The sequence below is a fragment of the Prunus persica genome, chromosome G2 (assembly GCF_000346465.2).
Source record: "Prunus persica cultivar Lovell chromosome G2, Prunus_persica_NCBIv2, whole genome shotgun sequence".
In the NCBI taxonomy this organism is placed as follows: Eukaryota; Viridiplantae; Streptophyta; class Magnoliopsida; order Rosales; family Rosaceae; genus Prunus; species Prunus persica.
In genome coordinates this window covers 23,078,155-23,091,373 of record NC_034010.1, presented here as the reverse complement: position 1 = coordinate 23,091,373, position 13,219 = coordinate 23,078,155, and the positions used below count along the sequence as shown (strand labels likewise).

General features: G+C 37.0%; 1 long non-coding RNA gene and 1 pseudogene across 1 annotated transcript; both read left to right on the top strand.

The window, feature by feature from the left end:
• LOC109947724 lies at positions 6,185 to 8,074 on the top strand. Its single transcript, XR_002270531.1, has 2 exons — positions 6,185 to 6,405; positions 7,695 to 8,074. It is a non-coding gene; the product is annotated as an uncharacterized LOC109947724 (long non-coding RNA).
• LOC109947723 lies at positions 10,486 to 13,111 on the top strand (annotated as a pseudogene).

Genomic DNA, 13,219 nt, shown 5'->3' with positions numbered 1-13,219 from the left:
TCAAAATACAAGTTTCTAATTTGCCCATAAATTTTAGGTCAAGTAATATTGGGACGAGAGATATCTTTTTTTAGAGTTCAGATCAAGTGGCATTGGCTTGTAACTTTGCAATAACATTTTATTGGTATTCTGGGTACATTTACATGAGAAAATAACTTTTTTTTTCCTTCTAAATTTGCAACAAAAATCCTAAATTCAGATAAATGGTTATTAAATTGAGGAAATCGAAAACAACGATGCTTGAACTTGGAAATCATGCACATCAGACATTAAGTCACCAATGAGGTCCATTATAGCAACTGCAACAACAATACAGATTCCTATATACGATATACCGGGATTAGAAACTCCTGTTTGGTATGCATACATGGGTTTTTAACCTGCAGCATTTTTGTCCGAACACAGAAAATGTTATGAGTTCATCCTCGTATCTTATTGCGGAACAATCCTGTCTTTAATTCCCTTTTTCTCTATCATCGGTATTTTCAACAGTAGCTAAAGTAGATTTGCATTGCTTTACTTTTGCCACTCAGTAAAGAACGAAAAAAATTCGGAAACTAGGGTAAACAGAGTTGGCTTATATTTTGGTCGATCCACAAAGATATCCTCCTCAAGTGAAAGTTTTGCATATATATGGGTGTATAGTACATTTGAGATGTTGAATGTGAGAGTGACAGTGTATACATAAGCTGATTGTATGCAAGAATTTTCCCATCATCTCTAAACATTCTAGAAGTATGAAACCATATGTGTACACCAATGACCAAAACAAATGAAGCCTGTTCTTTTTCCAACTAGGTAAGGTATGAATATTCAGGTCTTTAAGATCATAGGCTTCTTCCTAAGAAACTATTGCACCAAAGCCATGCATGACAAGTATCACTGTCCCAAACTGAAGGGTTTTAGTCCATTTTGGTGACAGCAATAACGCTTGCAATATTTCCTAGTTCCTCTTCAAAGGGAAATGCAAGACACCATCTTCTAATAAAAAAAAGTACATTAGCAAACCAAATGATGATGCAGCTCAAGTAGTATTACATGAGGTCATTTTTGTAGATTTTAGATTCAACTCCTTTTGCAAGGAAAAAGAAAACTGGAATGTGGAAAAATCATCTGTATTTTGACGCTTCGTAATAACATTTGATTGGGAACATACACTGGCGAAATAAACTCCACTAAAATGAAGGCAGGTTTTCTAAATTTGCAACAAAATAAAATCCCAAGTGCTTATGTAACACAATGATGCTTGATCTTGATAATCATGCATATCAGGTGCTTATGTAAGTCACCAGTAAGGTATATTATAGCAAATGCAATAACTATACATATTCTTATGCATATCAGGGGCTTTGTTTATAAACACCTTTATTGGAGTGTGGATTTTCGATGTGGGATTTTCACAAAAGGCACCTCAAAATATAAGCCTACAGAGAAATCCATATTTTTATTGTTGGTGTAATGTGGAAATATATTTGAAGAGTCTATAAATATAATATTTTAAACATCTAGCCGCACGGCTATACTTATACTCCAAAAATGGAATATTTTAAACGTATAGCCGTGTGGCTATACTCCAAAATAGAATATTTTTAGAGTCCAGCCGGGCGGCTATACTCCAAAAATAGAATATCTTCACCGTATAGCCGCGCGGCTATACCCCGAAGTAGAATTTTTTTCGGCTATACTCCAAAAATATAATATAGTACAAGTATAGCCGCGCGGCTCTACCCCATATATCTTAAACGTATAGCCATGCGGCGATACCCCTTAAGTAGCATAATATGGATTTCTCTTTTTTAATTACTTTAATTAGTAGTTATGTTTTAGTTATATTATTTACTTTGTCAATTATTAGTGTTTAGATATTTTGTTAAAGAAAAAAATAGAAAATTTTAATTACTATTTATTAAGTAATATAATTCATGAAGTCAATTAAAATATTTAATACTAATTATTCACTAATTGTATTTGAATATCTATGACAACATTCACATGTGTCGTTAATTTTTTGAATAGAACTATCTGTTAACCGATCTAATAAGAATTTCTATCGTTATGTGACCATTTCCAAATAATGCAAAGGATTCCAAAATTATAAAACACTGCTCAAATGCCCAAGAATCATATCCATACTGAATTTGGTTTTATCTCAGCAGAAAGTGAAGATCATACATGAAATGAAACAAAACATGAACTATCACCACATAAGGTCCAAATATCACCACATAAAACTAACAAGAACAGTAGAATCATTCTCAATACATTGTTAACTGCCTATTTAACTAAGGATGTTCAAATTTTTTTTTTTCAAAAAAAAGACTAATGATATTCCTTTGCACTGTTAAGGGCCAGCTTCTCAATTTCTCTTTCAGGTTGCCTTTTTGATCCAAAGATGAAGTCTTTCACACAACCTTCCGCAGACTCTGTCGCCCTCTGAATCTGCCATCACAACTTTGTGCCATTAGCCCTCGAAACACTTAACGTACACCAAGTACAGAAATTATTCAACAAAACCGATATCTATCAAAAGAACCTGAACATGAACACAGAGAAGAATCACAGCTCAGCTAAAGGCATCCTGCCTTATAATATAGATGGTGAGACAAAACATGCTTTACGTTAAACAATCTAGTCTTTAACTACCTAATAATACCTCAGCACTAATCTTAGCCATAATCTGTTTCAAAGGCCAAGATGCTATCCTTACAGACAGAAACAACAAATTTTTAAAAAAGACAATCAACAGCACCTCTAGCAGGCAAGGTACATTGCAATAACGAACTCCTTTCATGTCTGCACCTATTTCTAAATTCTATCTCGGAAAATTTGTCACTACTCCATTGAGCATCATATAGTTCTAGTTTCATGAACACTCCTACAAGCAGTCCACTACACAAACTGGTTCACATTATCATTTTGATAATGAGATATGGCAACAGAAGAGACGTCGTATAACAAAATCAGTTCAAATCACATAACCCAAATTTGGTCCACAACTAGCAACTCAAGTTCAAGCCCAAAATCTAAAGACCCCAAAATTTTGAACTAAAAGTGCAAACAAGAAGAGAAAATTGTAACCCCAAAACTAATTTTCATTTTCACCCTTCCAGAAAGAAATCACCTGAAGAACAAAGAACATACAGGGTCGAGAGCATTGGGCTGAAAGCCATAATCAGCAGCCAAAGTGTAAAAGTACAGACTTTGACACTTGTTCAAATCTGAACTCGAGGGTCGAGGTCTTTTAAGAGTCATTATACGTAGTTATTTTTGGCCCTGTCTATATATTGAGAGGAAAACAAATCTGAACTGGTCTTAACCACTTGAGCTACAAGCCTTTTGAATATATATTGTTTCCCACATTACTTATTTCCCCAAATCACAATTTGGCACATTTGCAAAAATAATTTTATCAACAACACAAAGAAAAATATTTGCACACCTATCAAACTGAATTTGGCAGGAAAATAGGAGCCAAATTCCCACCATAAAAGCTTGAAATACTTAGCCAAATAGTTGGTAAGCAGAACAATGGCCATGTTGCATTACTTTCCAAAATGCCTATAGACCATTTACTATTCAAAACCAGATATTAAGAAACTGAAAAGGAAAATGCAGGGGCTGTATATCTCAGTACCATACTAGCAAATCATGTTAATGAATCACAAAACTGCAACTCTATCAGTTTAATCAGCTAGTTTCCGTCCAGCATTCATGGGTAAAGAGAAATCTCATATACCTGTAATGCATCATGTATGCTGCTGCCACTGGTTTGACTCAAAAGGAAGCGGAGCGGGTGAGCCTTGGCTTGGCTATCTTCTTGTCCTCTTCAAGCGAGATTAGTGAAAGATTGGCTGGGTTCTCGATCATCAGTTTAGCTACCAGATATCCTGAGATGCTCCAAGTCTGGTACTTCCTCGCTTGCTTCCCGATATATCTCCCTGCCTTGCCATCATAGTATTCTGGCCACTCGTCTTTTGAGAGCCGCTGCTTCACCTGTTCAATTGCTCTCTTAGCAGTCTGAGGCCTCCCCCGTCTTGATACATGCTGCAGTAAGCAACCACAGCAGTGCTACAAGACAGGATGCAACAACATTAACCAATTGTTTTTTAACAAACACATTCAGAATTCTGTGAACAACCATCAAAATATCATGAATAGCACAACCATTTGGCACACTTTCCCAAATTACATTCAGAAATGTATCCCACAACATTTATATACCAGAAGATTCGATTGGAAAAGTGGTTACAATCAGCAAATAAAGATGTTTAGAATAAAAGATACTATGTCTACTCATATAAAGTGGGTACTAATGTTCATGAAATGTAAGTGAAAGGTCTCAGTCAAATAGAACTAGCACTAGGCTTCAAGTAGAAAAATAAACATAGCACGTAACAGAGACAAATGAAAACAAGACGTGAACAGAAAGAACAGAAAAGATAAAGAGCTAATGCAAATAGCACATTGTGATAACACCATCTCCATGAGACTTACTTGGCCAACAGCCACCATTGGGATAACTCCATGAAACTTCTCTGGGTTATCTGTTGTTGTTCGAAAATCTTCTTTACAAGTTAAATCCTTGAACACACTCACTCATATTGTTAACATTACTGAATAAATGGCCTAGGCTTAGGAAAATAAATAAATGGCCTAGGCGGGCAAGGCTGGGGCTAGGCGGGCAAGGCTGGGGCTAGGCGGGCTAGGCAGTCTAGGCGGTTGCTAGGCGGTCACTAGGCGGGCCCTAGGCGGTCTAGATGGTTGCTAGGCGGTCTAGGAAGGCGCTTGCCCCTAGGAAAAAGAAAAAGCCATTTTGGAATCTCCAAGGTCAGGGACGAGATGACGATGGTGCTATGAGAGAGAAAGAGAGAGAGATGAGGATTGAAGAAGAGAGGTTGCCGGTTATCTGAACGAGAGAGAGGGGCTAGAAGACGGTCGTCTTCGAATGAATTCGAGGCGATCCATTCTATCTCGTAGTCATTATATTGTATTTATAGCGTATAGCTGCACGGCTATACAGTTAGATATTCTATTTTTAAAAAAAAATTAATATATATAGTAGGATCCTTTTTTTCTTTTAAATTTTTTCTGTGATTTTCGTTTATCGATAAGAGTGGTTTATAACACTATCCACAAGCCATTACCCGAGTCTTTATTTTCCCTATTTTAATATTCTATTATACACGTACGTACGTATTTTTCAATAATACATCCATATTTTTGAACAAATCACGTCTCCTATAATTTTTGAAATATCTATTATATTTCAGTCATGCTCCTATATGAATGTTGGCTTTCTTTATGTTGTAGCTTTGTATTCTTGCATTATGGCAACCAATACATAAGGTACATAAATATTCTTTTACTATTTGCCATAGCTTTTGTTATTCACTGATTTTGTTTGTATGTTTTCTTCTTTGATAATACAATTCCTCACTAATTTACTCTCATTGTCTTCATGTTTTTGTTGCTATAAAGTTCATTCCCACCTAATATCTTTAATTAAGATGCAATTAACCATTAACACATGCGGGTTTTGTGTTCCCCCCCACATCATTTTCGATTCCTTTGTTTCTTGATAGTTAATTATCTTCCAGATTTTACTATTTTTCCCATGTTTTTGTTGTGGCGTTTTACAATTATTGGTTGTATCACTCAAATCCACACATTTTATCTAAAATCTACATGTTTATCAGGTAGAGTATACTACTTATGTGTTAGGTACATTATGTTATATGTACCTAGTAATTAGGTACATTATTTTATATGTGCCTAGCATTGTTGGGTAGTTTAAAACACAGGTCTCCAAGGATGGACAACCTGTAAAATAAAATATAAGAAAACACCTGCCTCAAATTTGAATTGCCCACTAAAAAAACTATAGTATCTCAAAGTGTGTTGTTATTGGTACTATTTCAACTCACAGGACCAGTCCAATTCAATTGGACAATAGTTAGTAACAAGCTCTGCGAGTTCATACTTGATGCATCAAGTGGTATCAGAGCGTCCTTTCTCCTTCCTTGAGTTTAAAGCAAAGAGCTCTCATAGCAGATGCTGCACGCGCTGGACAAAGCAAAACTGAAGCCGCACGGCTATACTTTCTAATTACATTCGAATATTTTAAAAGTACAGCCGACCGGCTATACTCTTTAAATATATTCCAACGAACACGAAGCTTGCACTCGCAGAGGACGGAACTTTCTCTCCCAGTCACTGCTTCGTCCTCCGGGTTGGGCCCCGAAAAAAGACCCAACCCGCCTAGCCACCGCCTAGCTGCCTTGCGCCTTCCTAGCCACCGCCTAGCCTCCTAGCCGCCTTGCGCCCGCCTAGCCACAGCCTAGGCCGACTTTTCAGTTCTCGCTCTCCAGCATCCAAACGCATTCTCTCTCTCCCCTTGTCGTCAAGGTCTGTTGCCTCTGTTCATTCATTGTAAATTTTAGTATTCAATTATTCATAGCTTTTGCAATTTTTCAATTTTGAATTTTGATTGAAACGCTAGATAATGTAGGGGTTTTAATTTGTTTGAACATGCTCTTGACAATTGTTGTATGAGGGCACCTTTCAATTGTCGTAAATCAGTAGAAAATATGCTCTTGAATTTTGTTAAGATTATATTGAGAGCCTAATGTTGGATTTTGAGATAGCAGTTTAGGAGAGCATTACGTGATTTTTCATGTAGGGAAGGGAAGTAGCATAATGACTTTAGGTTTTCGTGTGATGGCGCAAGTGGTTAAGACAAGTTCAGATTTGTTTTCCTCTCAATATATAGACAGGGGCAAAAATAACTATATATAATGACTCTTAAAAGACCTCAGACCCTCAAGTTCAGATTTGAACTAGTGTCAAAGTCTGTACTTTTACTCTTTGGCTGCTGATTATGGCTTTGGGCCCAATGCTCTGGACCCTGTATGTTCTTTGTTCTTCGGGCAATTTCTTTCTGTAAAATTACTACTGGATCCTGTTAAGAAATGGTAGGGAGAAAATGAAAATTAGTCTTGGGGTTACAATTTTCTCTTCTTGTTTGCACTTTTAGTTCAAAATTTTGGGGTCTTTAGATTTTGGGCTTGAACTTCAGTTGCTAGTTGTGGACCAAATTTGGGTTATGTGATTTGAACTGATTTTGTTATACGACGTCTCTCCTGTTGCCATATCTCATTATCAAAATGATAACGTGAACCAGTTTGTGTAGTAGACTGCTTGTAGGAGTGTTCATGAAACTAGAACTATATGATGCTCAATGGAATAGTGACAAATTTTCCGAGTCAGAATTTAGAAATAGGTGCAGACATGAAAGGAGTTTGTTATTGCAAAGTACCTTGCCTGCTAGAGGTGTTGTTGATTGTCTTTTTTAAAAATTTGTTTCTGTCTGTAAGGATAGCATCTTGGCCTTTGAAGCAGATTATGGCTAAGATTAGTGCTGAGGTATTATTAGGTAGTTCAAGACTAGATTGTTTAACGTAAAGCATGTTTTGTCTCACCATCTATATTATAAGGCAGGATGCCTTTAGCTGAGCTGTGATTCTTCTCTGCGTTCATGTTCCTTTTTCCTCTGTCTTAGAAAACTTTCAATTTCTTCATTGGTAATTTGCGATTGTCATAGGTTTTTTTGATAGATATCGGTTTTGTTGAATAATTTCTATACTTGGTGTACGTTGAGTGTTTGGAAAGCTAATGGCACAAAGTTGTGATGGCAGATTAAGAGGGAGTCTGCTGAAGGTTGTGTGAAAGACTTCGTCTTTGGATCAAAAAGGCAACCTGAAAGAGAAATTGAGAAGCTGGCCCTTAACAGTGCAAAGGAATATCATTAGTCTTTTTTTTTGGAAAAAAAAAGAAAAAGAACGTCCTTAGTTAAATAGGCAGTTAACAATGTATTGAGAATGATTCTCCTGTTCTTGTTAGTTTTATGTGGTGATATTTCATGTTTTGTTCATTTCATGTATGATCTTCACCTTGCAGCTGAGATAAAACCAAATTCAGTATGGATATGATTCTTAGGCATTTGAGCAGTGTTTTATAATTTTGGAATCCTTTGCATTATTTGGAAATTGTCACATAATGATAGAAATTCTTATTAGATCGGTTAACAGATGGTCCTATTCGAAAAATTAGCGACACATGTGAATGTTGTCATAGATATGCAAATACAATTATCAATTAGTATTTTTCTCATGCGGTACGAGATTATACATATAAAAATAGAAAATAGATGGTTTCAACTAGGAATATCTTTTAAAGAAATATTCTTTTTATCTACTACTGAGGGGAGTGAAGGTAAAGACATACATCTCCAATGTCCTCTCCTTGACCTCCTCTGTTTGTACAGACTTCATAAACAAATTCACTTGAAACACAATACCAAGCAGAGAAAATGGATGAGTTTGGTCTTCAAAATCTCTTTGCCTTAGAATCTGACCACATGCCCTCACAAAATTCCTTAAGTTGCTCAAAATCTCTTTGCCACAGAAGCCATTTGTCTTGTTTTATGGGTAAAAAAATGAAATAGAAATGAATACTTGTGAGCTCTGTTTCTTCAATTAATTTCTCTCTTCTTGCATATTGGTCTAAACTTGTCATACTTTATGAGGCACAATATTCTTGCAACCTTTACCCTTTCATACCATACCTTGCCATTCGATTCTTATCCAAGCCAGATAGTAATAAATAATGTTATAAACTACTTTTATCGATAAACAAAAATCGGGCAAAAAATTTAAAAGAAAAGAAGGATCCCACTATGTATATATACTCGGTGTTTTAAATTTTTTTTCAAAAAATACTCGTTTTGACCTGTGGCGCATAAATAGAATTATTAAAGAGTATAGCTGCGGTTATATTGTATAATACGTTAAAGGTATAGCCGTGCGGCTATAGCATATGAATATCAAAAAGTGTAGCCGTGTGGTTATAAGCTATAAATAGAATATAATGACTATGAGACAAAATGGATCTCCTTGAATTCATTCGAACACGAGCCGTCTTCTAGCCCCTCTCTCTCGCTCTGACATAACCGGCGACCTCTCTCTCTCTCTCTCTCTCATAGCATGACCGCCTAGCGCCCGCCTAGACCGCCTAGACTGCCTAGCCCGCCTAGTGCCCGCCTAGGCCATTTATTCAGTCGTATTAACAATATGAGTGAGTGTGTTCAAGGATTTAACTTGTAAAGAAGATTTCCGAAAAACATCAGATAACCAAGTTTCGACACAGACTTATCCTCTCGGGAACCACCCATTGCCTTCCCAATTCCACCAACTGCATAACTATTCCACCTTTTGGTTTTGCGTTTTAGTATCGCAACTTTGATTAAGAACGTCAATATACGGAGATGAATCGAAGTGCTGTTTCAGTTTTTCAGTTTCTTTGTTTCTCTTACTCTCTGTTTTCTATGTTTCTCCATCTCCGGCACAGTCGGATCACCACACTCACATGTAGATTTGCGATTTGCAGATTGCCATGATCGCTATGTGTGGTGGCTCCCGTGGGAATTGTCTCAGAGGAAAATTGAGGAGATTCTGTCTGCGACCACTCTATCATGTTTGCGTTGGTCATTGACCATTAACGTATTATTCTTTTTCATTTGGTTTTGATTTCACAATTGTGTTTCTTATTTCTTGCTCTTGTGATTGTCGATGATCATACGTCATCTAATTGCTTCCTCTTCCATTAGTGGTATGGGATTTTGTTCTGCACATTTCTTCATATTTTACTGTTAGAGTTGCTTTGTTGTGGCCTCCTCTGCCTTGTTGGCCATGTTATGTTGTTACATTTAGAACGATCATCTTGGTGTTTTCTTTGTTACTTTTGTTTTCCTTTTTTTGTGTCATTGTGTTTATTTTTCTTGTTTTGTGGATTTAGTTTTCTTTGTTTTTTTCTGCAGCTTGGTTTTATCAAGCTTTGACGGAAAGTGGAATGGCGTTGACGGAAAGTGGAATCCCAGCTCAGTTGAATTGACCAAACTACCCCTGCCACGTCATTAGTTTAATGGAAATTGGAATGGCGTTGACGGAAAGTGGTTAAGTGAAACACGAAACATTGGTCAATGGGGCAAAGTCGGTCACTTTAACTTTGAGGGGGTAAAGTGAGAATTGACCAATGTTCAAGGAAGGGGGTTTCTATTTATAAAGTCCAGCCGGGCGGCTATACTTTTTATAAAATCCAGCCCGGCGGCTATACTTTTAACATATTCTATTTATAGAGTATAGCCGGGCGGCTATACTTTTTAACATATTCCATTTATAAAGTCCAGCCGAGCGGCTATACTGTTAGATATTCTATATGAACAGTATAGCCGTGCAGCTATACGTTTTGATATTCTATTTATATAGTATCGCCGCTCGGCTAACCGTTTAACATGTTCTATTTATAGAGCATAGCCGCGCGGCAATACGTTTTAAGCATATTCGATTTCTTTATCCATCTAAGAGTTTAATCCAACCAAATTCTCTCTCTCCCTCTCTCTCTCTCTCTCTCTCTCTCTCTCTCTCTCTCTCTCTCTCAAATTCCAAGAAAATGGCGAAAGGTGAACGCAGGGTGTTGCTGGTATTGGGGGACTACGTGGAAGACTACGAGGCGATGGTTCCATTTCAAGCACTGCAGGCATATGGAGTGTCCGTTGATGCCGTCTGTCCTGGCAAGAAAGCTGGTGATATCTGCTGCACAACCATTCATCAACTTTCTCCTGCTCACCAGGTCACCCACCTCTGCTTCTTTTGCCTTTTCTTTTTTCTATTTTTAATGAAAATCGTTTTCTTTAGCCTCATTACATCACTTGAGCACTGTCAATTGGTCTTTTCCATGCTCTGTAATTAAGCACACTAAATTAGATTGAAGATTAATGCTTACTTCACTTGAATTTGTAAACCCAAAACAAGAAATTTGTCTCAAAGATTGAAGTGCTTACAATTCTCGCATATGGGATTATGTTGCCTCCTCAAAAATTTGGAATCTGTTGGGACTGGAAATTAGTTTGTCAAGTTTACGAACGAACATCACGCTTTCAAGTTTAGTTTTTTGCATCAGCAAATCGTTGGTAGCCTTAATTATAGACAAAATGAATAAGTTATATTGTTGATTAGAGCCACTATTAGATTGAAAAATAGCAATCCGTAGGTTATAGTTCTAGGTTGTGTGGACAGCGAGACTAAAGTAAGCTCAAACAAGAACACATGTTAGGAGTTTTGTTAGAGTGCTTGCTCATTCATTATGAGCTAGAGAACCAGCCTGTATTGAGCTTGAGTTCTGGGGACAAGACAGCGTGAACAAATTATTGGCTCCAACGTCACTGCGTACACCATGTTCAATAAATAAAATTGCATTAGTGCCCTCGTCTCTAAGTGAAAATAATCTGATAATGGGCTACCTAGGTTTGCTGAATCGTGATCTGTGTTTAATTTACAAATCTTCAAATGCTACATGTCTTTCTGGTCCCCCTTTGTTTTAATATGTTTTTTGGTTTTCTCTATTTTTTTTCTTTGGTTGCAGACTTATTCTGGATCACGTGGTCACAATTTCGCACTCAATGCAACATTTGATGACATTGAATTTAACAAATATGATGGATTAATAATACCAGGAGGATGGGCACCTGAATATCTTGCTTTGGATGCGTCGGTTTTAGAATTGGTGAGAAAGTTTTCTGACTCCTGAAAGCCAATTGTTTCAGTTTGCCAAGGGCAACTTGTCCCAGCAGCTGCAGGCTCGGTTAAAGGTAGGAAGTGTAAAGCCTTCCCAGCTGTCAGACCTGTACTTGTTGCTGCAGGTGCTTATTGGGTGGAACCCGAGACCTTGTTGGTGTGTGTTGTTGATGGTAATATAATTACTGGGGCTACATATGAAGGCCATCCTGAATTAATTAGGCTTTTTGTGAAGACACTAGGAGGTAACATAACTGGTTCAGATAGGAGGATCCTGTTTCTCTGTGGGGTAAGTTTTATTTTCCTTCGTAGTGCAATGAGAAATATGAAATTGTGATGCCGATCAATATTGAGTCTATATGGTATCAAGATTTGCCCTTTTACAGATACTTCTGAAAGATGGTGAAAATAACCTGAATAGGCTTTACCAGATTTGCCACCATTCTGGTGTGATAAGGTTCCATCGCTCATTCCTATGTGTTTTTTCAATGTTATGGTGGTATGATTCATTGGTCTGCCTACCTGGGTCCGTTGCCCATTGGAATACTTGTTTGTCAGGTCATTTGTGTGAATTGTGAACTTGTGAAAGTAAATCCAAACATGCATACTGGTTATTTCTCAAGTTGTTTGAATTATGGCTTCTAAACATGATACATAGACAAGTACATCCTTTATGAATTTTAAAAGACTTCTTTAGTTTTATATTTCTCACAGTTACTAAGCATCATTCACTCTCTCTCCCTCAACTCTTGTAGGACTTCATGGAAGATTATGAGGTAATTGTGCCTTTTCAGTCTCTTCAAGCTCTAGGATGCCATGTTGATGCAGTTTGCCCCAAGAAGAAAGCTGGTGAAATCTGTGCAACTGCTGTCCATGATTTTGAAGGTGACCAAACATACAGTGAGAAGCCGGGCCATAATTTCACTTTAACAGCTGACTTTGAAGCTCTATATGTCTCAAGTTATGATGCTCTTGTAATCCCTGGAGGTCGAGCCCCAGAATATTTGGCATTGGATGAGAAAGTTATTGCATTAGTGAAGCAAATTGTGGAAGCCAGGAAACCAATTGCAAGAAGAGAGAAATTAACTGACGAAACAGAGCTCACAAGTATTCTTTTCTATTTCATTTTTTACCTGTAAAACAAGAGAAATGGCTTCTGAGGCAAAGAGATTTTGATCAGCTTAAGGAATTTTGTGAGGGCATGCGGTCAGATTCTGAGGCAAAGAGATTTTGAAGACCAAATTCATCCATTTTCTCTGCTTGGTTTTGTGTTTCAAGTGAATTTGTTTATGAAGTTTGAGTACAAACCGAGGAGGTCAAGGAGAGGACATTGGAGATGCATGTCTTCACCTTCACTCCCCTCAGTAGTAGATAAAAATAATATTTCTTTAAAAGATATTCCTAGATGAAACCATCTATTTTCTATTTGTATATGTATAATCTTGTACGACATGAGAAAAAATACTAATTGTATTTGCATATCTATGACAACATTCACATGTGTCGTTAATTTTTTGAATAGGACATGTTAACCGATCTAATAAGAATTTCTATCGTTATGTGACCATTTCCAAATAATGCAAAGGATT